The following is a 22,873-nucleotide window of genomic DNA, read 5'->3' as shown; positions in this document are numbered from 1 at the left end:
GCCTGGGTATTGATTCTGATTTTCACACAAGTATTGGTGGAAAATAAAATCATTCACTAGAAAATAACTTTTTTCCCCCAAGCAACATGTATTAACCTTATAGTTCTCCAACTTCCTCATAATGGGATTGCTACTTCTACCACTGAGCCCCATCACTTATCAACAGGTGGAATTTCAGCCAGGAAATCCAAGCATATTTTCAGATCTAACAATCTGGCTCATCATCCACATGTCCATTTCTCCCCAGTTGTGCCTATTCATTTTCTACACAGCAGATTCTTCTTTCTTCCCAAGGACACATAAGATACAGTTTCTGATTCATGAAGGACAAGCACATCAGGAAGTGTTGTGGGACAGGATCCTTGGAAATGAAACCTGAATAAATTTGCAGCTAGAGTGGTCTCCATGTTAAATTTGGCCACTAGCATCTCCCTCGTAGCCACTTTGAGGACAAACATGGTGACTGGGTAGAACACAGAAGATGTTCCTCCCACTAGACAGACATCACAGAAGGCCAGCTGTCTGTCGACCCCCAGAATGGCAGGATCCATGTTTTCTCCAAACCACGTTATGTGAGGTCTCAGAAATCCCCCATAGCCCCACTGCATACCAGGGAAGTTTCTCTGGCTTCTTGAGTTTCAGGTTTTGGAGCAACTTCAGCTGATAAAGCTAGAACTGGACTCTTAGAGTTATTAGCCACAACTCCACAAGAGGTACATCAAATTTTAAATACGTTACCATGGATTTCCAGAAGGTTCTTGATGCCAGCCTTGCTGTATGGCTTGTCAACATTCTGAGTGATGGCCATGACACATCGGCTGCTGAGCCTCACACTCAGCAGTGGTGAGATGCCCAGCACTGGGGTCTTTGCTTTGCATGACCTCCCATACCCAACTTCCTACGAGTAGTGGTAAAACTCCAACACCCAGGTTGGATTGCTGGCAAAGGCTAAATTGGTGGCCAGGTCTCTTGAGCTTGCCATTTCTCCACCACTAATCTCTGGCTTCTTAGAATGTTAGAAGAACTCTACTTTCAGCTAACACCAGATGCTAAAATGATAGCTTTGTGTTTTGCTTCTGGAAAACACTTCTGAAAATCAGTATCTTGAACTTGGATGAACTGTCATTAGGAAAATCTTGGTCCCTGCAGAGACTGGAGGCTTCAGTCTGCAATGCAGCTGGGAAAATAATTGTCTGGGGACAGTCTGGGTAGGTCACATCAGGTTTTCTTTGTAGTGATAACTCTCAACATGGGCCCTGCTGGAGGTGAAACAGGAGGATACAGTGAAGTGTGGACCTCAGTCCTGGAAACTTAACCATGACATGTAATCTTTCTTACATTATTCACTGATGATAAGTGGGCATTCTTTAGAGGTTTTTCAAGTTTAGCAAACAAAAAATTTAGAAGTATCTCTGTGCTCCTAAATCTGTATACATGAAGTATATGAAATGTGTTCATCTTATGTTTTAGAAAACAAAAAACCGAGTCATGACTGTAAGGTCATCAAAATTCTTGAAAAATATCCTTGTTTGATGAGAGGAGTGATCAGGAGTATTGTTTCTGTGGTAGAGAGGACTGTCTGGGCAAGCTTTTGTGGGTGTTTTATCTGCTAAAGCATTAGCTGAGTTTCTACAAAAGCTCTCTTGATAAACAGATCCTGCTGCTGTTCGGCCTGTTAGAAATTCAGCAAGAAGAATGTGTGAGCGTCACCCCCCAAAAAGCTTGCATGTTGCTCCCCACTGAGCCACTTTGGCTTTCCGTGGGCCGCTTCCTCTTGAAAGCCATTGCTTTGCTTTTACTTTGTCTTCAGAATTATACTGGTAAAACCATGATTCACAATTTTGTAGTTCTTTAAAGAAATGCTTCAAGAACTTGAATCTGCTCATTTAATATTTCCACCGAATCTCTGCAGCTTCTCTGAACATAACAGTTGTACACGCACTTGGCAGAACGTGGTTCTGACAGAACCAGTGGAGGGGTCTGTGATGTTGACTGTTATCTCTGCGGTTAACCATAAGCCCTTTGCGATGAGGGCATGAATATGAGTGTTTTTTTTCCATCACAAATTGATGTGGATGGCTGGCTACACTCTTCATCTTCAACTTTGTCCCATTCCTACTAAAAACAAGTTAACTATTTGTATTCTAATGGTTTCTCTGGGGGAATTTCCCTCCAACTTTTCATAAAACATCAGTGATTTCACCATTCTTCTACCTCAGTGCCATCATAAATTTGATGTTTTTTTCTTGCTCCAGGTTGCTTAGATTGGGGCTGTTTTTAAATAGATATCTTATTCTTTGTGCTGCAAATTAGACCTTGTTACACCATGACGTGCCAAGTGGGAAAAATTGAGATTCATACATAATTTGACATGCTTTAATCAGTTAATGAGAGTTTATTTTGGTAGAAAAAATTAAGTTCATACATAGTATTTATTTATTTGAAAGTCAGAGTTACACAGAGAGAGAAGAGGCAGAGAGAGAGAGAGGAGAGAGGTCTTCCATCCACTGGTTCACTCCCCAATTGGCTGCAACGGCCGGAACTGCGCCGATCCAAAGCCAGGAGCCAGGAGCCTCCTCCAGGTCTCCCACATGAGTGCAGGGGCCCAAGGACTTGGGCCATCTTCCACTGCCCTCCCAGGCCATAGCAGGGATCTGGATGGGAAGTGGAGCAGCAGGGTCTCGAACTGGTGTCCATATGGGATGCTGGTGCTTCAGGCCAGGGCATTAACTTGCTGTGCTACAGCACCAGCCCCATACATAACATTTTCTTAAGATGGTAGAGTTAGAAATGTGCCAGGGCATTCCAATTCAATTCCATCAAGGTTGCATGTACCAATGCCATTTTACTAGTCAAAGTGATCAGTTTCAGTTCCCAGTTGATCATACTGATAGGTCTAAGAGTCAAAGGGATCACACAAACAAGACTAGTGTCTGCTAATACTAACTGATAGAATCAAAAAGGGAGAGAACGATCCCACATGGGAAGCGGGATACACAGCAGACTCATAGAATCGCAGATGTCCTAAACAGCACTCTGGCCTCAGAATCAGCCCTTAAGGCAGTCAGATCTGGCTGAAGAGCTCATGAGAGTATTTTAGGCATGGAAAGCCAAGACACTCTGGTTAAAAAAAAAAAAAACAAAATGAAAGATCTCTGTGAGTGAGATCCCAGTGGAAAGAATGGGGTCATCAAAGAAGGAGGTACCTTTCTCTCTCTCTTTTTTTTTTTTTTTTTTTTTACAGGCAGAGTGGACAGTGAGAGAGAGAGACAGAGAGAAAGGTCTTCCTTTGCCATTGGCTCACCCTCCAATGGCCGCCATGGCCTGCGCACTGTGGCTGGCGCACCACGCTGATCCGATGGCAGGAGCCAGGTACTTATCCTGGTCTCCTATGGGGTGCAGGGCCCAAGGACTTGGGCCATCCTCCACTGCACTCCCTGACCACAGCAGAGAGCTGGCCTGGAAGAGGGGCAACCGGGACAGAATCCGGCACCCCGACTGGGACTAGAACCTGGTGTGCCAGCGCTGCAAGGCAGAGGATTAGCCTGGTGAGCCGCAGCGCCAGCCTGGAGGTACCTTTCTCTAAAGGGAGGAGAGAACTTCCACTTTGACTATGACCTTGTCTAAGATCAAAGTTGGTGAACTCAAAAGGCTTCCATAGCCTTGGCAACTCATGACAAGAGCCTAGGGAGATTACTGACGCCATAAAGAAAAGTGTCAATTTGTTAAGTCAACAACAGGAGTCACTGCACTGACTCATGTAGGATCTCTGTCCTAAATGTGTTGTCCAATGTGAATTAATGCTATAACTAGTACTCAAACAGTATTTTACACTTTGTATTTCTGTGCGGGTGCAAATGGTTGAAATCTTTACTTAATATATTCTAAATTTATCTTCTGTATATAAAGATAATTGAAGATGAATATTGATGCAAATGGAATTGAGAGGAAGCGGGAGTTGGGAGGGTTGTGGGTGGGAGGGAAGTTATGGGGGGGGGGGAAGCCATTGTAATCCATAAGCTGTACTTTGGAAATTTATATTTATTAAATAAAAGTTTAAAAAAAAAGAAGAGGAAAGGAAACCAGAGCTTCCTCCCCCACCATGTCAGGACGCAGTGAGAAGATGGCTGCCTGACCTGGCAGGTTCTTACCAGACACCAAAACTTCTGACACCTTCATTCTGGACTTTCCAGCACCCAAAACTGTGCAAAATCGGTGTCTCTTCATTTAAGCAATCAGTTAATAGTCTTTTTGTTACAGAGCCCAGTTGAGACATTGCCACATCAGGTCAAAACATTCCACTCTCACAGGGTCACAGGCAAACCAGCTCCCAGAGAAGCCTCTTGTTGACATCTACCTGAACGCCTCTCGGATACCTCTGTCTCTGCTGCTTCCTGTCCTCCTCTAGTTCATTCCTCAGGGTACACCTTCGTTTCTTTCTCCTTCCTCCCTCCATGTCTCCTTTCTTTCCTTTTCAAAAGCTACGGTAACATCATGCCCTTTGACATTTTTTTTCTCTTGCCAGATGAAGGAAGAATTTTGCTACTGTTGAGTTTGCGGTTCCAAAGACAGACCTTCCAAGTGGGTAAGAAGCAGTTGTCTTTATTGTCCAAATCATGATGAGACCTTAGGGAACCTTGTCCCTGGCTGGGTTGACAGATCTTGGTTTGAACCTGGATCTACCACCTCACAAGCGTGCAACCTGAGACAAGGTACTTAACCCCTATAGTGTGAACAGAGGATGGAAACAGGCCTGTTCTCGTAGCACAGCTGAGATGAATGAGGCAATTATTGTTAAGATGCTGTCATTACCAATGTGTTAGAAGAATAATTCAATTAAAACTAAAATATATCACCTATGTATCATTTATGTTTATTAGGAAAATATGTTCTTTGTTCTAATTACCTTTGACAAAGAAAACTTTTCCCTGAGGGAAAATATTACTGCAGTAAGTTTTTTTTTTCTTTGCTTGTTTTCAGTTGAGATTCACTGATTGAAAGTCAATAGTTTCATATAACCATACGTGTCCTAGAGGCTTGACCAGGGGTTTTAATGTTTGAAGTAATCCCAGTTTAGCATCAATACTCAACCCTGTCTATAACACATACATGCAAAAAAATGTTTCCAAAGTCTAACATTATACTTCCTTTTGATAAATAGTAAATAAAAGCTTTGTAGGATGGATTTAAAGGGGCAGCAAGAGAGGTGAGAATCTAAATATTTTTGTACCAGTTAGGATCAAGGGGACAGAAATCACCCAATAATTTAAACAAGAAATGAGATTGTTGAGAAGGAGAGAGAGAGAGAGAGAGATTAGGTATTAAGAAGAGGTGGAAAGGACCTGTAGAGTTTGTAGATGTACAAATGAGGGGGAACAAGTCTGGTTTGAAGGTCACATCCCCACTATGCCCTCTGTGTTTGAGAGGTTGTGGTTTCAGTCCACTGGGTGCCATGGAAGTGACTTGGTGGCACCTGGTCACAGCCAGCCCCCCATCAGCTAGCTGAGCCTAGTGTTCAGGATTCCACTGGAAACACCGACGGCGACCCTGCTGGAGGGTAAGCATAGCGGCTCCCCTTGTCTGCCATAAAGCAGGCACAGTTATTTCTTCATGCAGTGTTCCTGTAGCGCCCTCTCCTGACCTAGTCCAGCATCCTGCAGCGGGAAATGGGGAGATCAGCAGTCCAGCCATCATAGATTAAGACAATGAGGTCACATTGGGCGAGAAGAGACACAACATTTACAACTAGTGTAACTGGTTCCCTGCTATCATCTAGGGTATGCTTTACTGACTCAGGCATTCTCATTTGGTAGTTTTAGTCTTCCGAGATGCTAAAACCTACCCTGAAGGGGATGATGCGTCTCTGTCCTTAAAGACTAAGAACTGATTCACGGAAGAGCTACTCGCAACATCTTGCAAGTGTGCTGATGCCCAGGGCAGGAAAGCGATTGAGGCATGCACATGGCAATGAGATCTTGGCCATGACAGGTCACTTGTTCAACAATACTTATGTGTGAATAACAGAGTCAGACTATCGGGAAGTATTAGCACCTTATTTTTTATAAAAGGAGTCACATATTTAAAAACAGGCTTTTCAAGAACCAGGAATAGAAACATATACTCAGCATTGGATTACAATCACCATGATTAGCTTGCAATTGCACTGGGGAGCTCATTAATGCAGGAGAAAACCTTCCACTCTGTCAAAATATGTATAATGTCTTAAAATTATTTTTATAAATTCAGAATTATAGCACTTGACTTTCATACAACTAGATGATAATGAAATTTGTTTGCCAAATATACTCAATATCATCATTCTGTCCTTTTGTAATTATGACTGATCTCAGGTCATTCTTCTCTGATAATGCCAGGCTGTTACCTTCGCAAAGTTATCCCTCCTGCCCAGGGAGGGCAGGATAAGAAATGACTTTAACTCAGGCCAGAGCAATGATCTGTTGTTGAGATGAGCTCACTACACAAGCCAGCGATTGTTTATCCAAAAACAGCCTGGGTCACAGCCTCTGAAAGTTTCCTGAAGGGTAGGTAGAGTTGCAGCGATCAATGTCGTGAGCTGTGCTTTTACACCCAAGAAAGGAGAGGCCTCCTGACTGGCATCCAGTGAATTGTTCTGTATCTTGGAATAAATCAATTGCCAAAGTATAACTGTTGGGAGATTTTGTGGGAGGAGATGGGAGTAGGGGAGGGTTTTGGGACCAAGGCATCAGTTGCATTGGTTCTGGGACCAAGGCAGTCACTCATTTATCCATTGAATGATTTCATTGGTGCTTCCAATTACTTGGGAAAATGATAAATCTTGAATAATGACCCTTCTTCTCAATGCTATTAACCCTTGGTGATGAAAGTAAATCAAGTTGGTTAAATTATTTTGTTTAAAATGGGGCAAGTAAGTTATTTCATGTCTTTATAAAGATGCTCCACTACTAAGGTATACATTGAGCTTGAATAAAATGCCAGTGAACATCATATATCAGGATAGCTGGCCCTTTACGATGCTTGAAGAATTCTGAATGATCTCAGACCTCCCTGTTCGTTTTATTCCCACGGCAGAAGTTCAGTAAATGCAGAGTAATTGTCAGAATCTGTGGACTGAGGCTCTAGACTGAAAATCAAATTCCAGGGGCAATATTCTCTCTTGGCTGGAGGATTCTTCCACGCTCTAGTTCCTGAATTGCAAGGAAGCTCTCGGGGGGGAAATGTCAGGGTCCTCTAGAGGATTATTTACATTTCCAATAGAGTGTGGGTTAAAAGTCCCTCAAAGAAAAATGGCATATAGAAGCTTGGGCCCTGGGCAGAGTGGGGACCTTAGGATGATGGGGCCAGAGTGAGTTATTTGAAGAATGTAAGGCAAATACCACCCTGCTATTAGTGCTTTCAGAAGACCAGTTCTGGGAGAATAAGTCATAAATAGCTTCGCAGGTGTCAGTCAGGAAATAAGCTATTACTTTGTCCAAAGTGAAGCAGTCAGGGACAGCAGACCCGAATATTGTGTGTCTGGATGCCTCTGTGAGCTCTGGGTACCATGACAACCAGGCCAGGAGTGGAACTGACCATCACTCCCAAGGGCAAATGCATCACAAAAGGTCTCGCTCCTTCTGCACAGGAATACAGAGGCTAAGAGATATAAATGGATAATTCCTTTCATTAGCTCCGTGGCTGACACTCCTGGGAACATCCAGCCCCCTGGGGATGGCTGGGCAGGTGCACGGTACTGAGAGAGCCTGACACAGCCCCTGCTCCAAGCTGCATCTGTCTCTGTCCTTGCAGTGAAACTCGGCAGCATCTCCTTTGCTCTCTGTAAAGCAGCTCTGGTCGCAATCTTTGCTGACTGCTTCTATGAAGACAAAATGAAGGGAATCAACGTGTTTGAAAATAATTTCAGGGAACTCATATTTTTACATACAATGGGAGCTGTTTGCTATCCTGGGATGATACTTTTGAAATTCCCAAAGCTTCCCTCAGCCAAGAGTTCTGTTGTCTTTGTGAAGAATAAGGATCTGTGTGGCAGGGGACAGAGCATTCTCCTTTTAGTTAGGTCTGTGCTTCTTCATTTTGAAGGGCATTTCTCTTAATAAAAATACATAGGATCTCGTATTTGGACCTGAATGAACAGGAGTGGGCCAAACTGAAGTATACCATGGAATCCAGCTGCAGTAAAACTTCACTGTATTATTGGCAGTCACCCTCCTATCATGGTTGACATGGAACTAGCAATCTGTCAGTTGAAAGTCAGATAACTAGTTTCAGATGCAGCTGGGTTACTGGGGACTCTACCAAAGCTGCCCTTGAATTGCCTTTTTTTTTTTTTTTACAGAGAGAGAGAGAAAGGTCTTCCTTCCATTGGTTCACCCCCAAAATGGCCACCATGGCAGGCACGCTGTGCTGATCTGAAGCGAGGAGCCAGGTGCTTCTCCTGGTCTCCCATGCGGGTGCAGGGCCCAAGCACTTGGGCCATCCTCCACTGCCCTACCATGCCACAGCAGAGAGCTGGCCTGGAAGAGGAGCAACCGGGACAGAATCCAGTGCCTCAACCGGGACTAGAACCCGGGGTGCTGGCACCGCAGGTGGAGGATTAGCCTAGTGAGCTGCAGCGCCGGCCCTGAATTCCTTTTTAGACCTTCTCAAGCTGTAACTTCTATGTTCTGTATGCACAAAGATCTTATGTCTAAGAATTCTATAAAACCTTTCTTCTTTAAAAAATATTTGGGTCAAGTATTGTGGTGCAGCACGGGATTTAGCTGTGGCCTGGGATGCCCACATCCATATTAGCGTACCTGGTTTCAGTACTAAATACTTTGTGCTTCTAATACAGTTTACTGCAAAAGGTAATGACTCAAGTACTTGGGCCTCTGCCACCCATATCAGAAACCTAGATGGAGGGGGAGTGCATGCCACACAGACAACAGCGGGGAGACTTGGGACGCTCAGGGCTCCGAGTCCACACATCGGCGCTGGAAGGGGAGGTGAGCTCAATAACCCGAGACATTGGTGGGGAAACGGGGGTCAGAATCTAGAGGGGGGCCGGAAAGTGCAGCAAACTCACTACCGGAAAGAAGGAAAAAAAAAAGCTTCGGGGTTTCTCTTCCCCCTAACCTTGCAAAGGTTACAAGGCTGCAAGGCTTGAAGAATTCCCAAGAGACAAAGAGCAGGCCTCCTCTCTGGATTTACATATCAATGGGGGAGAGCTAAGGAACTGAGTCACTACAATTCAGTAGCCTAGGCAACCCAGTGGGAGTCCAGAGGAGCCAAAGACTGGAAGCTAAATACCATCAATTCTGCACAGCCATGCCGTGTGGTGTTACTTACCCCCTGAATAAATAAAATAAATAAATAAATAAAAAGAGAGAGATTTACCACACATAACCTGAGGGTGTCACCTTTGCACACCCTTAACCAGGAAGAACCAGGCAGAGCTCTCAGGCCGCACCCATCTCAAGCCTCCAAGGCTCCTCCAACAGCAGGCAGTCCACTTAACACAGACACAGTATTAAAAAAAAAAAAAAAAGAAAAAAAAAACGCACAGTGATGCAAGAAGAATTAACTATGCCGAGTAACAAACACAGAAATAGAGGGAGCAAGATCAACGATGACACTATGATGCCTCCAAATAAGCAAAACACCCCAAGCCAAGAGTATGAAGATGATGAGATAGAAGAAATGCAAGATACAGATTTCAAAAAATTTATGATAAGAACATTTAGAAGTTTTCAAAAGCAAATCCTTGAACTACAGAAATCCTTAATGGACAAGATTGAAAATCTCTCTCGTGAAAACGAAATTTTAAGGAAGAGTCAAAATGAAACTCAGAAACTAGTAGAACAGGAAAGTGTTATAGTGAAGAGAAATCAAAATGAAATGAAGAGCTCAATAGATCAAATGACAAACACATTAGAAAGCCTTAAAAACAGAATGGGTGAAGCAGAAGAGAGAATATCGGACTTAGAAGATAGAGCACAGGAAAACATACAGTCAAACCAAAGAAAAGAAGAGGAAATTAGAAACCTAAAAAATATTGTTGGGAATCTACAGGATACTATTAAAAAAACCAACATTCGAGTTCTAGGAGTTCCTGAAGGCATGGAGAGAGAGAAAGGATTAGAAGGCCTTTTTAGTGAGATACTAGCAGAGAACTTTCCAGGTTTGGAGAAGGACAGAGATATCCTAGTACAGGAAGCTCATAGAACCCCCAATAAACATGACCAAAAGAGATCCTCACCACGACACGTGGTAATTAAACTTACCACAGTGAAACATAAAGAAAAGATCCTAAAATGTGCAAGAGAGAAACGTCAGATTACTCTCGGAGGATCTCCAATCAGACTCACAGCTGACTTCTCATCAGAAACCCTACAAGCTAGGAGGGAATGGCGAGACATAGCACAGGTGCTAAGAGAGAAAAATTGCCAGCCCAGAATATTATATCCTGCCAAGCTCTCATTTGTGAATGAAGGTGAAATAAAGACCTTTCATAGCAAACAGAAATTGAAAGACTTTGTGGCCACTCGTCCGGCCCTGCAAAAGATACTTAAAGATGTGCTACACTCAGAAACACAGAAACACGGCCATCAATATGAAAGAAGGGAAAGGAAGAACACCTACCAGTAAAAGAGCATGGGAAGCTCAAAGCATATACTAGAAAATATTTCCGGGAAAATGGCAGGGCAAAGTCACTACGTATCAATAGTCACATTGAACATTAATGGTCTGAATTCTTCAGTTAAAAGACACCGTTTGGCTGACTGGCTACAGAACACAACCCAACTATTTGTTGCCTACAAGAAACACATCTCTCTAACAAAGAGGCATGCAGACTGAAAGTGAAAGGTTGGAAAAAGATATTCCATGCCAACAGAAACCAAAAAAAAGCAGGTGTAGCCATATTAATATCAGACAAAATAAACTTTAATACAAAAACTGTTAAGAGAGACAAAGAGGGACACTATATAATGATTAAGGGTTCAATTCAACAGGAAGATGTAACTATTATAAATGTATATGCACCTAATTACAGGGCACCGGTCTATTTAAAAGATATGTTAAGGGACTTAAAGGGAGATTTAGATTCCAATACAATAGTACTGGGGGACTTCAATACTCCACTCTCAGAAATAGACAGATCATCCGGACAGAAGATCAACAAGGAAACAGCAGATTTAATTGACACTATTGCCCAAATGGATCTAACAGATATCTACAGAACTTTCAACCCTACATCTACAGACTTCACATTCTTCTCAGCAGCGCATGGAACCTTCTCTAGGATTGATCACATACTAGGCCATAAAGCAAGTCTCAGCAAATTTTAAAGAATTAGAATCATACCATGCAGCTTCTCAGACCACAGCGGAATGAAGCTGGAAATTAGCAACTCAGGAAACCCCAGAAAGTATGCAAACACATGGAGACTGAACAACATGCTCGTGAATGAACACTGGGTCATTCAAGAAATCAAAAGAGAAATCAAAAACTTTCTGGAAGTAAATGAAGACAACAACACAACATATCAAAACTTATGGGATACAGCAAAAGCAGTATTGAGAGGCAAATTTATAGCAATAGGTGCCTATACCAAGAAATTGGAAAGGTACCAAATAAATGAGCTTTCAGCGCACCTCAAGGACCTAGAAAAACTGCAGCAAACCAAACCCAAATCTAGTAGGAGAAGAGAAATAATTAAAACCAGAGAAGAAATTAACAGGATTGAATCCAAAAAAACATTACAAAAAATCAGCCAAGCGAGAAGCTGGTTTTTTGAAAAAATAAACAAAATTGACACCCCATTGGCCCAACTAACTAAAAAAAGAAGAGAAAAGACCCAAATCAATAAAATCAGAGATGAAAAAGGAAACGTAACAACAGACACCACAGAAATAAAAAGAATCATCAGAAATTACTACAAGGACCTGTATACCAGCAAACAGGAAAACCTATCAGAAATGCATAGATTCCTGGACACATGCAATCTACCAAAATTGAACCATGAAGACATAGAAAACCTAAATAGACCCATAACTGAAACAGAAATTGAAACAGTAATAAAGGCCCTCCCAACAAAGAAAAGCCCAGGACCAGATGGATTCACTGCTGAATTCTACCAGACATTTAAAGAAGAACTAATCCCATTTCTTCTCAAACTATTCAGAACAATCGAAGAAGAGGGAATCCTCCCAAATTCTTTCTATGAAGCCAGCATCACCTTAATCCCTAAGCCAGAGAAAGATGCAGCACTGAAAGAAAATTACAGACCAATATCCCTGATGAACATAGACGCAAAAATCCTCAATAAAATTCTGGCCAATAGAATACAACAACACATCAGGAAAATCATCCACCCAGACCAAGTGGGATTCATCCCTGGTATGCAGGGGTGGTTCAACATTCGCAAATCAATCAATGTGATTCACCACATTAACAGACTGCAGAAGAAAAACCATATGATTATCTCAATTGATGCAGAGAAAGCATTTGATAAAATTCAACACCCTTTCATGATGAAAACTCTAAGCAAATTGGGTATAGAAGGAACATTCCTCAATACAATCAAAGCAATTTATAAAAAACCCACGGCCAGCATCCTATTGAATGGGGAAAAGTTGGAAGCATTTCCACTGAAATCTGGCACCAGGCAGGGATGCCCACTCTCACCACTGCTATTTAACATAGTTCTGGAAGTTTTAGCCAGAGCCATCAGACAAGAAAAAGAAATCAAAGGAATACAAATTAAGAAGGAAGAAGTCAAACTATCCCTCTTTGCAGACGATATGATTCTGTACTTAGAGGATCCAAAGAACTCTACTAAGAGACTATTGGAACTCATAGAGGAGTTTGGCAAAGTGGCAGGATATAAAATCAATGCACAAAAATCAACAGCCTTTATATACACAAGCAATGCCATGACTGAGAAAGAACTGCTAAGATCAATCCCATTCACAATAGCTACAAAAACAATCAAATACCTTGGAATAAACTTAACCAAGGACGTTAAAGATCTCTACAATGAAAACTACAAAACCTTAAAGAAAGAAATAGAAGAGGATACCAAGAAATGGAAAAATCTTCCATGCTCATGGATTGGAAGAATCAATATCATCAAAATGTCCATTCTCCCAAAAGCAATTTATAGATTCAATGCAATCCCAATCAAGATACCAAAGACATTCTTCGCAGATCTAGAAAAAATGATGCTGAAATTCATATGGAGGCACAAGAGACCTCGAATAGCTAAAGCAGTCTTGTACAACAAAAACAAAGCCAGAGGCATCACAATACCAGATTTCAGGACATACTACAGGGCAGTTGTAATCAAAACAGCATGGTACTGGTACAGAAACAGATGGATAGACCAATGGAACAGAATTGAAACACCAGAAATCAATCCAAACATCTACAGCCAACTTATATTTGATCAAGGATCTAAAACTAATTCCTGGAGCAAGGACAGTCTATTCAATAAATGGTGCTGGGAAAACTGGATTTCCACGTGCAGAAGCATGAAGCAAGACCCCTACCTTACACCTTACACAAAAATCCACTCAACGTGGATTAAAGACCTAAATCTACGTCCTGACACCATTAAGTTATTAGAGAACATTGGAGAAACCCTTCAAGATATTGGCACAGGCAAAGAATTTCTGGAAAAGACCCGGGAGGCACAGACAGTCAAAGCCAAAATCAACTATTGGGATTGCATCAAATTGAGAAGTTTCTGTACTGCAAAAGAAACAGTCAGGAGAGTGAAGAGACAACCGACAGAATGGGAAAAAATATTTGCAAACTATGCAACAGATAAAGGGTTGATAACCAGAATCTACAAAGAGATCAAGAAACTCCACAAAAACAAAACCAACAACCCACTTAAGAGATGGGCCAAGGACTTCAATAGACATTTTTCAAAAGAGGAAATCCAAATGGCCAACAGGCACATGAAAAAATGTTCAAGGTCACTAGCAATCAGGGAAATGCAAATCAAAAGCACAATGAGGTTTCACCTCACCCCGGTTAGAATGGCTCACATACAGAAATCTACCAACAACAGATGCTGGCGAGGATGTGGGGAAAAAGGGACAGTAACCCACTGTTGGTGGGAATGCAAACTGGTCAAGCCACTATGGAAATCAGTCTGGAGATTCCTCAGAAACCTGAATATAACCCTACCGTTCGACCCAGCCATCCCACTCCTTGGAATTTACCCAAAGGAATTTAAATTGGCAAACAAAAAAGCGGTCTGCACCCTAATGTTTATTGCAGCACAATTCACAATAGCCAAGACCTGGAACCAACCTAAATGCCCATCAATGGTAGACTGGATAAAGAAATTATGGGATATGTATTCTTTAGAGTACGATACCGCAGTAAGAAACAACGAAATCCAGTCATTTGCAACAAAATGGAGGAATCTGGAACACATCATGCTGAGTGAAGTAAGCCAGTCCCAAAGGGACAAATACCATATGTTCTCCCTGATCGGTGACAACTGACTGAACACCAAAAAGGAAACTTCCTGAAGTGAAATGGACACTATGAGAAATGGTGACTTGATCAGCATAGCCCTGACTGCTAATGGACAACTTAATACATTATCCCTCATAGTATTTTTTTTTGTCTGTTCTACTTAATATGACTGGTTTAATTCTGTAATTATCACACAGTTATTCTTAAGTGTTGAAAATTAACTGAAATGTGATCCCTGTTAAACATAAGAGTGGGAATAAGAGAGGGAAGAGATGTATAATTTGGGGCATGCTCGGGCTGACTTGCCCCAATTGGTAGAGTTGGAAACATACCAGGGGATTCCAATTCAATCCCATCAAGGTGGCATGTGCCAATGCCATCTCACTATTCCAAGTGATCAATTTCAGTTCACAATTGATCATAATGAAAGGACTAAGAGTCAAAGGGAGCACATAAACAAGTCTAGTACCTGCTAACACTAACCGATAGAATAAATAAAGGGGAGAGTGATCCAACATGGGAAGTGAGATACTCAGCAGACTCATAGAATGGCGGATGTCCTAAATAGCACTCTGGCCTCAGAATCAGCCCTAAAGGCACTCGGATCTGGCTGAAAAGCCCATGAGAGTATTTCAGGCATGGAAAGCCAAGACACTCTGGCAAAAAGATCTCTGTGAGTGAGATCCCAGTGGAAAGAACAGGTCTTCAAAGAGGGAGGTGCCTTTCTCTGAAGGGAGGAGAGAACCTCCACTTTGACTATGACCGTGTCTAAACAAGATAAGAGTCGGAGAACTCAAGGGGCTTCCATAGCCTTGGAAACTCATAACTGGTGCATAGGGAGATTACTGATGCCATAAACAGGAGTGTCAATTTGTAAAGTCAACAACAGGAGTCACTGTGCACTTACTCCTCATGTAGGATCTCTGTCCTTAACGTGCTGTACACTGAGGCTTAATGCTATAACGAGTACTCAAACAATATATTTCACTTTGTGTTTCTATGGGGGTGCAAACGATTGAAATCTTTACTTAATGTACACTAAACTGATCTTCTGTAAAAAAAAAAAAAAAAAAAGAAATTATCAATTCCCAACTTGACTCTCACTGGGATTAAACATGACAATAGGTCTGATCTGATTTCATCATCATTTAAAAAAATCATCTATTATTTTTCACTTTATGTTTCTGTGTGGGAGCAAACTGTTGAAATACTTACTTAAGGTATACTAAGCTGATCTTCTGTATATTAAGATAATCGAAAATGAATCTTGATGTGAATGGAAGGGGAGAGGGAGTGGGAAAGGGGAGGGTTGTGGGTGGGAGGGACGGTATGGGGGGGGAAGCCATTGTAACACATGAGTCGTACTTTGGAAATTTATATTCATTAAATAAAAGATAAAAAAAAAAGAAACCTAGATGGAGTTTGAGACCCCCAGCTTGGCCTGGCTGTTGGGGGCATATAGGGAGTGAACCAGTGGCTGAAAGACAGTCATTTATATTCTCATTCCTTCTCTCCCTCCCTCCCTCTCTTTCTCTCTCTCTCTGAAGCAAATGAAAAGAAATAAACATTTTTTTAAAGATTTATTTATTTTACTTGGAAGAGTTACAGAGAGAGAGAAGGAGAGGCAGAGAGAGAGAGAGGTTTTCCATCCGCTGGTTCACTCCCCAGTTGGCTGCAACAGCCAGAGCTGCACCGATCCGGAGCCAGGAGCCTCCTCTGGGTCTCCTACACAGGTGTAGGGGCCCAAGGGCTTGGGTCATCCTCCACTGCCTTTCCAGGTCATAGCAGAGAGCTGGACTGGAAGTGGAGCAGTTGGGACTCGAACCAGCACCCATATGGGATGCTGGCACTGCAGGCAGCAGCTTTACCCACTATGGCACAGCACCAACTCCCGAAATAAACATTTTTTAAAGTATTTTATTTGGCCTAACAAGAACAAAGTGATCAAGACAGACACAGAAACAGAGGGCTCCCATTCACTGGGCCCCCAATAGACAGTCTTTCCCTCCAACCAAGGAGTCGGCACACTTACTGCCTATTATAACACCCAAGTTCTTGTGCTCAGAGTTCCCTTTCTCCAATGCAGCCTATTGCTCATGCAGACATTATCTCATCTAGCATTCCTTGTGCCTGCCCGTGCAAGCGGAAAATACATACTTGAGATTACTTAGACAAAAGCCAGGGAATTCCAGATTAGAAATATAGCTGTGGAATTCAGCTAATGAAAGTGGATGCAGGCACTCCGATTCCAAAGTCAGGCCTGGAAACTGAGAAGGAGCTATAGAAAAGCCGATCTCAGGCCACAGGTTTGGGACCGTTGGAGCTGACGGACACTGACTTGATTACTTCCCAAGGAAACATGTTCCTGGTTCTTCAGGGAGAGATGGTGTTGCCTGCAGGAACCCCGGCAGCAAGTGAGCTCCATGCATCATCCTCACGTTGCTTTGTTCAGTGGCTGAAGGACCAAAGCCTCAACACTGAGACTGATTGACTCACACACTTCACATTACAGCACTGAAAGCGTCCCAAGAATGTAAAGCCGTAAAGGTGTTGAGGATGCGTCTGTTTTTGCACCTTTCCCCAGACCATCCCCAATCTCCTTTGTTTAATCATCTTCTGGGGAAATGGCAGAAAACATCCATATTGAGAAAAATACAGTTTGTCACAGAAACGTGTCATATACCATTTGTCTAAGTTCTGCCTGTAGGGGTGATGCCAGCACCCTTTGTGGTGGTTGTGCATCTAAATGCAGTTGTCAAAACTTGGGTGGTTGTCAAAAAGCTGAATTTTGAGTGTTAATTAGAGCAAAATATTTTAGAAGCTGACTTCTGAAAATTTTTTGGTACGAACAATCTTTTGAAAAGGGAGATTTTTACCTCCCAGAAATTCTTTCAAACCTTCTAACAAAGCATGCCTTCAGAGCTTGCCTTAGCGGGATCCTGCCTCACACAGGCGATCTTACTGCTATTCAGAGAAGTGAGCACAACATTCATGTTGCACTGAGAAGAATGCCAACCTTCAAGTAGGCATGAAATTGGATTTTTCAAGGAATGGGGTCACTTACTAGTTGAAACATCAGTGCTGGAAATAGGAAGACTGCAATGAGCCTGGAGTAGCAACTAAGAATCATTGCAAAATTATAGACATTGACAATAAGTCCTGGTGTCAACCAGGAACTGCAAAATGTCTCCTGCATTCACATAATTAGTATTTCCAAGAGCGCCTACAGCCCCCACAGGTGAGTTTGCTGGGAGTGGACCCGGCCTGGGCTCCATTAGAAACACAGGGGAAGTGGGTGTAGAAACAAGGCAAAGTAGGAAATGCCACTGACGGCAGCTGAGGGGAACCTCCCCGCCACGGAATCGCACCAGGAGTGTGGAGAGCATTGCGGGGGAGTGGTGCCCCGTGGTGGGGGCCCGAGCCTCGAGCCCTGGCTGTTGCGGAGGACAGGGTCCCTCTGACTCAGGTGCGGAAGCCTTAGTGGGCAGGACTCTCACCAATCCTAACGGCCCCAGTGCCCAAGCGCTGCTCCCACCTCAGGTCTCCCTCGAGAGAATCCTAGTGAAGCTCCTGCCTCCCCAGAGCCTGCTCTCCACTGTCCAGAGGTGACTCTTCTCCTGCTGTCAGAAGCCAGTCTTCAACACTGTTGCTCCCCCTCTTCGTGGAGGAACGACACAGGACCCTGCGCTGTTCTTTTGTCTGCTCGGCCCTCCCCGGGTTTGCTGCTGGTTCTTCCCGGGTTGGCTGCCGTCCCTTCCACCTCCGTGGAAGGGCGGTTCCCCCTGCCACATACCCCACTTCCGCAGGGGAGCGGCACACCGCCGGCCGGCTCTCTCGGGGGCTGCTCAGGTGTTATTCAGATAGATGTTCCCCTTAGATGTTCCTGGTGCATGCCGTCTCTCTCCTCCTTTATAGTCCTCTTCCACCAATCCCAACTCTGCTGCCCACACGCCGAGTACGCTGCTCTCCTCCAATCAGGAGCAGCTCCTGCTGCTTATTGGTTGAACTGGAGGCAGCTGCGTAGAAGCTGTTTCCTCCTCTCCCAGCGCCATATTGTGGGAGAACAGATGCATAGAATAAGTCTTAATTCCAGTAACTTAGTCTAGTCCGAGTTGCTCCCCACAAACACACAGCGGAAAGTTATGGGGAAGGCATCGGAGAAGAACGGCAGTGTGCGTGCTGAGCACAGCCCGCTCTGTGACAGCACCTGGATCCTCGGCTCCGGGTTGAGGAGCATCAGAGACGCATTTTGCGAGCTGGGCACCAAGCCTTCAATTGGACTGCTGTGAGTTACTGGCCTCATCCTCAACCTGCCTTTCCTGGCTTGTTACTCCAGACGTGGCCAGGTCGCTCACCACGTCCCTGTGTCAGAGGCACCCAAGACCTTTGTGATGGAATCCCTCAGGTCATGTAAGACCTGGTATCTGTGCATTAAAACTCTCCACTGAGGGTTAGCCACAGGACGAGGAATAGTGGAAAGCACTGGCCACCAGCTCCGTAAGAAAGCAGACACTGAGAGGCCCAAGAGCTGCAGTCACTCTGCTGATGGGAACATGCCAGTGGCACAAAGACGGCCCTGCACCGGGAGACGTGGAGAGGACCCGGACCTTGGAGCAGACCCTGGAGTTGTGATTTGATTGACAACAAAAGCAGTGCACACTGCGAGAGGAGCAGACCGTTGGAAGAGATGGAGTGTGTAAAACCCTTAAGGCGGAACAGCAGAGCATGGCGTGGCTTTCTAGAAAGTGTTTGGAAGGCAGAGGCAGAAAGGGGGAGAGACTGAGTAACCTCTCATTCACCGGTTCACTCCTCAAATACCTGCCTGTGGTGGGGAGGGGGAGGTGAAACCAGGAATTGGAACTCAATCTAGTCTCCTGCATGGGTGACAGGGACCCAACTGCTTGAACCTTGCAAGGTGTGTGCTAGCAGGAAGCTGGAGATGGGAACAGAGCCAGGAGTCTATCCCAGACACGGGTATGGGCTGTGGATGTCTCAACCACTGCACCAAACGTCCACCCCCCAGGCATAAGCTACTCACAGAAGGTAAACCAGCATGGCTGGCAGGTAATGACCAGCGGGAGGGTGGTCCGAGAAAAGCAGACAGAGGCAGTCCACGTGGGCCCTTTTACACCACACAGAGAAGTTGCTCCTGAACAACCTGAAATGTGAAATGACAGTTGCTTGTTGGTTTTGATTTACAATTTTGGCAGAATTGCTTCTTAGGTAAACAGTGGTGGAATGGAGAGACAGGCTCTGGGAAGCTGTAACAAGGTCCAGAAATGATGCCGTACTGGCGTGGCCTGTGTCATTAGTCCTCGGAACGTGTGAAGTAGAAGGACGATGGGCACACACTGATGGGACCTGTCTAGGTGTCCCATGAAGCAGAGAGCAGCAGTGAAGCTAAAGCACCATGAAGGCATCAGGACAGCTACCGGGTGTCTGCTTAGAGCCGTGAACGAGGTGGGAAAGGCTTTGGAGGGACAGGTGTGTGTGTGCAAGGTTTGGCGTGGAGGAGGGAAGGAAGCCTTCAGCACTGTAGTTAGGCGAGAGTAAGGGGTTATGCCTGATTTCATGTCCCCTCCCTCCTCCTCTCCCTGGTTCATCCACGAGGAGGTTTAGGTGACACCATTTCCAATTCGTGTCCTGGTTTTCCCACATGCCCCTGCTGTAGCTGTTTCCCATGTAACCACCCTCAGCTGGGTGTCCGTCCCATTTTCCACGTGACAGTGGTGATCCTCCCAAATGCAAACCTTGCTGCTCAAAACCCGTGAGGTAAATAGCCAATCCTGGCTCACTGAGGATCTCTGTGTCTGGCCCTGTGCCTTTCATGCCTAGCCACACCTGCCTCCCTCTCCTGCCACTCTGGGTGACAGTCTTCTTGTGCCTTCTCCCTGAGCTCCAGTCTTTGCCAGACCATGGAACTAGCGGTTATGTTGGCTTGCAATCCAGTAGCTGGGTTCTTTCTATTACTCAGATCCCAAAGGAAATGTCATTCTTCAGAGAAATTTGCTCTGCCCCCCATGACTTTCCATCAGAAAACTGCACAGAAATTCTCATTATTGCTATTGTGACTGGGGTTGTTAATTTGTTTATAGACCATCTCCTGAAAGTGAAATTAAGTTCCATGAAAGGGGGTTGCGTCTCTCATGGTGCAAGCTGAACCACACCTGACACCTAAGAAAGCAAATAGCATCTGAAAGAAGTAATCGTTATTTCCCTCGCACCCCACATCTGCTCTTGGAAGAAAACAGAAGCTCAGCGAAGGCTTTAAAAGTGTTGTTGTTCTAATAAAGGAATCCAAGAAGAGGGAACCTGAGGGACACTTGAGAATCACGCGTGTGTTTCATTTGTCTTCACTGTGTCACTTGAGTATGCACTATCAAGTAATTGTCCTAATCTTTGAATCAAAATGCCACGTGCCATCTGTCTGCTAAGTACTCCGATTTACCTATATTTTCCTTCCATTTAGGAAAAGCATTGTTTCAGAGTTTCCAAACCCAGCTTGTCTTGCACTGTTAAAAATAGTCACTAAGCACACCATCCATCATGGGTAGGACTCTGTCCTCACGGCTTCAGGTGTGGGCTGGTACGCCTGTCAGCATACAAACGGAGCCTCAGCCTCCTTAACTAGGGACGTTTCACTCTCAACCGAAGGGTCTAATTCGTTTCAGAGTAAGGAAATGAAAGAGCTAACATTCTTGTACTTCCCCTAGTGAAAGACAAGAGCTAATTCAAGCTGAATGATTATCGGAATCAGGTCTTGCTAGACCAGCCAATTATCAAATTGACTCCGTTGCACTCAGGTCCCAGTTGACCCACATACAATTAGCTTGACTTGGACGCATTGCCAGTGTTGGGGGAGGGGTGAAGGAGGGAGAAAACAGTGCTGAAAACCATCACCTGCCTGGAGCCTATACCCCCCGAGTGCAGTGAGGTGGCCAGCAGGCTGGAGGTAGCATGGTTTTTCACACTAGAGCATAGATTTACCTCAGAATGTGGAGAAATGTTAGACAATTACACTTAAAAGTATGAAAAATAAGCATCTTTTTTTAAGTTAACACCATGCTAGGAAATGAAACAGAATTAACCTTGACGTGAACTAATGTGATAAAAGATGGAACTAAAGGGAGATGTCTCAGGTAGAAGGACTGCCTAGGCTATGTAAGCAGAGCTCGTGGACTCTCCCACTGCCAGAAAGGTTTCACAGAAAACATTTACGTGTTCAGCCGTGAATACAACCTCCCCTCTGTTGCCCCCATTGGCGATCCCAACACACACAACCCTACCCACCTACCTCTCGTGAGGCTGTCCTTTTTCACAAAACGCCAACTAATGCTTTTGTGACCCACTGATGAGCACCCCAGAAGGAAATATTCCCAGAAAGAACAGGTGGTGCCTGCCCTGCCTTCCATGAGCACCTGAGACTCACCCACTCCAATGCCTGGGAGCTCCTTGACTCTGGAAGCTGACTCTCGTCTCTCCCGTACCACCTGGGCTTAATAAACACGTGCAGATTTCATGGACTGGCTTTTCCGCTTTGGCTAATTTGCTGATCTTAAAGAACGGTGGGCAGGGAAGTCATAGGATCAAGAAGAGGTGAAACTAGAGGGTAGGGAATGAGGGGGCGTGTTGAGAGATGCATCTGAGTTGATAAGCAAGAGCCAGACTGTGCAGACCTCAGAGGTCAGGGTGAGGAATTTGCTTCTGGAGTAAGTGCAATGAGAAGTCCTGAGAGTTTTCACAGGAACACTCATAAATTAGGGAGTTACCGTGATTTGCATGTTACAGCTGAAGGGTATTTTAGAAAGTACTGTTGAATCTGAAATTTTTATGTAAAATACTCTAAATGCAGCCTTCATTATAGTGTGGTAACAATGTCTTCCATGAGTAACTAACTGAAATTTGAATTTTAGAATTGGGAATGGTTTTATTAAAATATTTAATAAGATTTTAATTAAAGCTAAATCAATGGCAGTATTTAGATAATTTGACAAAATCCTATGTTCATTGTTTCCATTATCAATTTTCAAATATACCTTTTGATATTTAAGCCAAATTTTAAAAACATGTGACAATTTTAACTTGTTAAGTTTTGTTACATTTAATTTAAATGTTTGAGGAAAATTTAATCTTATGTACTTCAAATACAATGGAATTTTACTTTTAGCCTTTTAAGCCACTAGTATCAATAGTATAAAAATGTGAATTTGTGTTACACAAACATGATTTTCATACAATGATATGAAAATTTTTTTAATTTTTATTTATTTGATGAGAAGTTAGCACAAGCACTCCCATTCGCTCCCAAAATGAGCAGCTGGGTGGGGCCAAAGCTGGGAGACAGGGGCTCCATCCAGTCTCCCACGTGTCTGGCAGGAACCCAAGTACTTGAGCCATTCCC

General features: G+C 43.8%; 1 long non-coding RNA gene and 1 pseudogene across 3 annotated transcripts; both read right to left on the bottom strand.

Moving 5' to 3' along the window:
- Nucleotides 1–257: 257 nt before the first annotated feature.
- On the bottom strand, nt 258–1,886 carry LOC149122436 (NAD-dependent protein deacylase sirtuin-5, mitochondrial pseudogene; annotated as a pseudogene).
- Nucleotides 1,887–2,384: 498 nt separating this feature from the next.
- Nucleotides 2,385–22,195, bottom strand: LOC149122435 (uncharacterized). Of its 3 annotated transcripts, none has more exons than XR_016220862.1 (3): nt 21,902–22,195; nt 19,511–19,630; nt 2,385–2,654 (listed from the first exon to the last, which is right to left on the bottom strand). It is a non-coding gene; the product is annotated as an uncharacterized LOC149122435 (long non-coding RNA). The 3 variants fall into 3 exon arrangements; XR_016220860.1 differs by lacking the exon at nt 2,385–2,654 and adding an exon at nt 6,058–7,855 and having other exon boundaries at nt 21,902–22,188; XR_016220861.1 differs by lacking the exons at nt 2,385–2,654; nt 21,902–22,195 and adding exons at nt 6,058–7,855; nt 21,767–21,893.
- Nucleotides 22,196–22,873: the final 678 nt, after the last annotated feature.

This window comes from Oryctolagus cuniculus, chromosome 14, assembly GCF_051225735.1.
Source record: "Oryctolagus cuniculus isolate XC-2025 breed Fujian yellow rabbit chromosome 14, ASM5122573v1, whole genome shotgun sequence".
Lineage (NCBI taxonomy): Eukaryota > Metazoa > Chordata > Mammalia > Lagomorpha > Leporidae > Oryctolagus > Oryctolagus cuniculus.
Note: the sequence above shows the minus strand (reverse complement) of the source record. Positions and strands in the feature narration are given on the sequence as shown.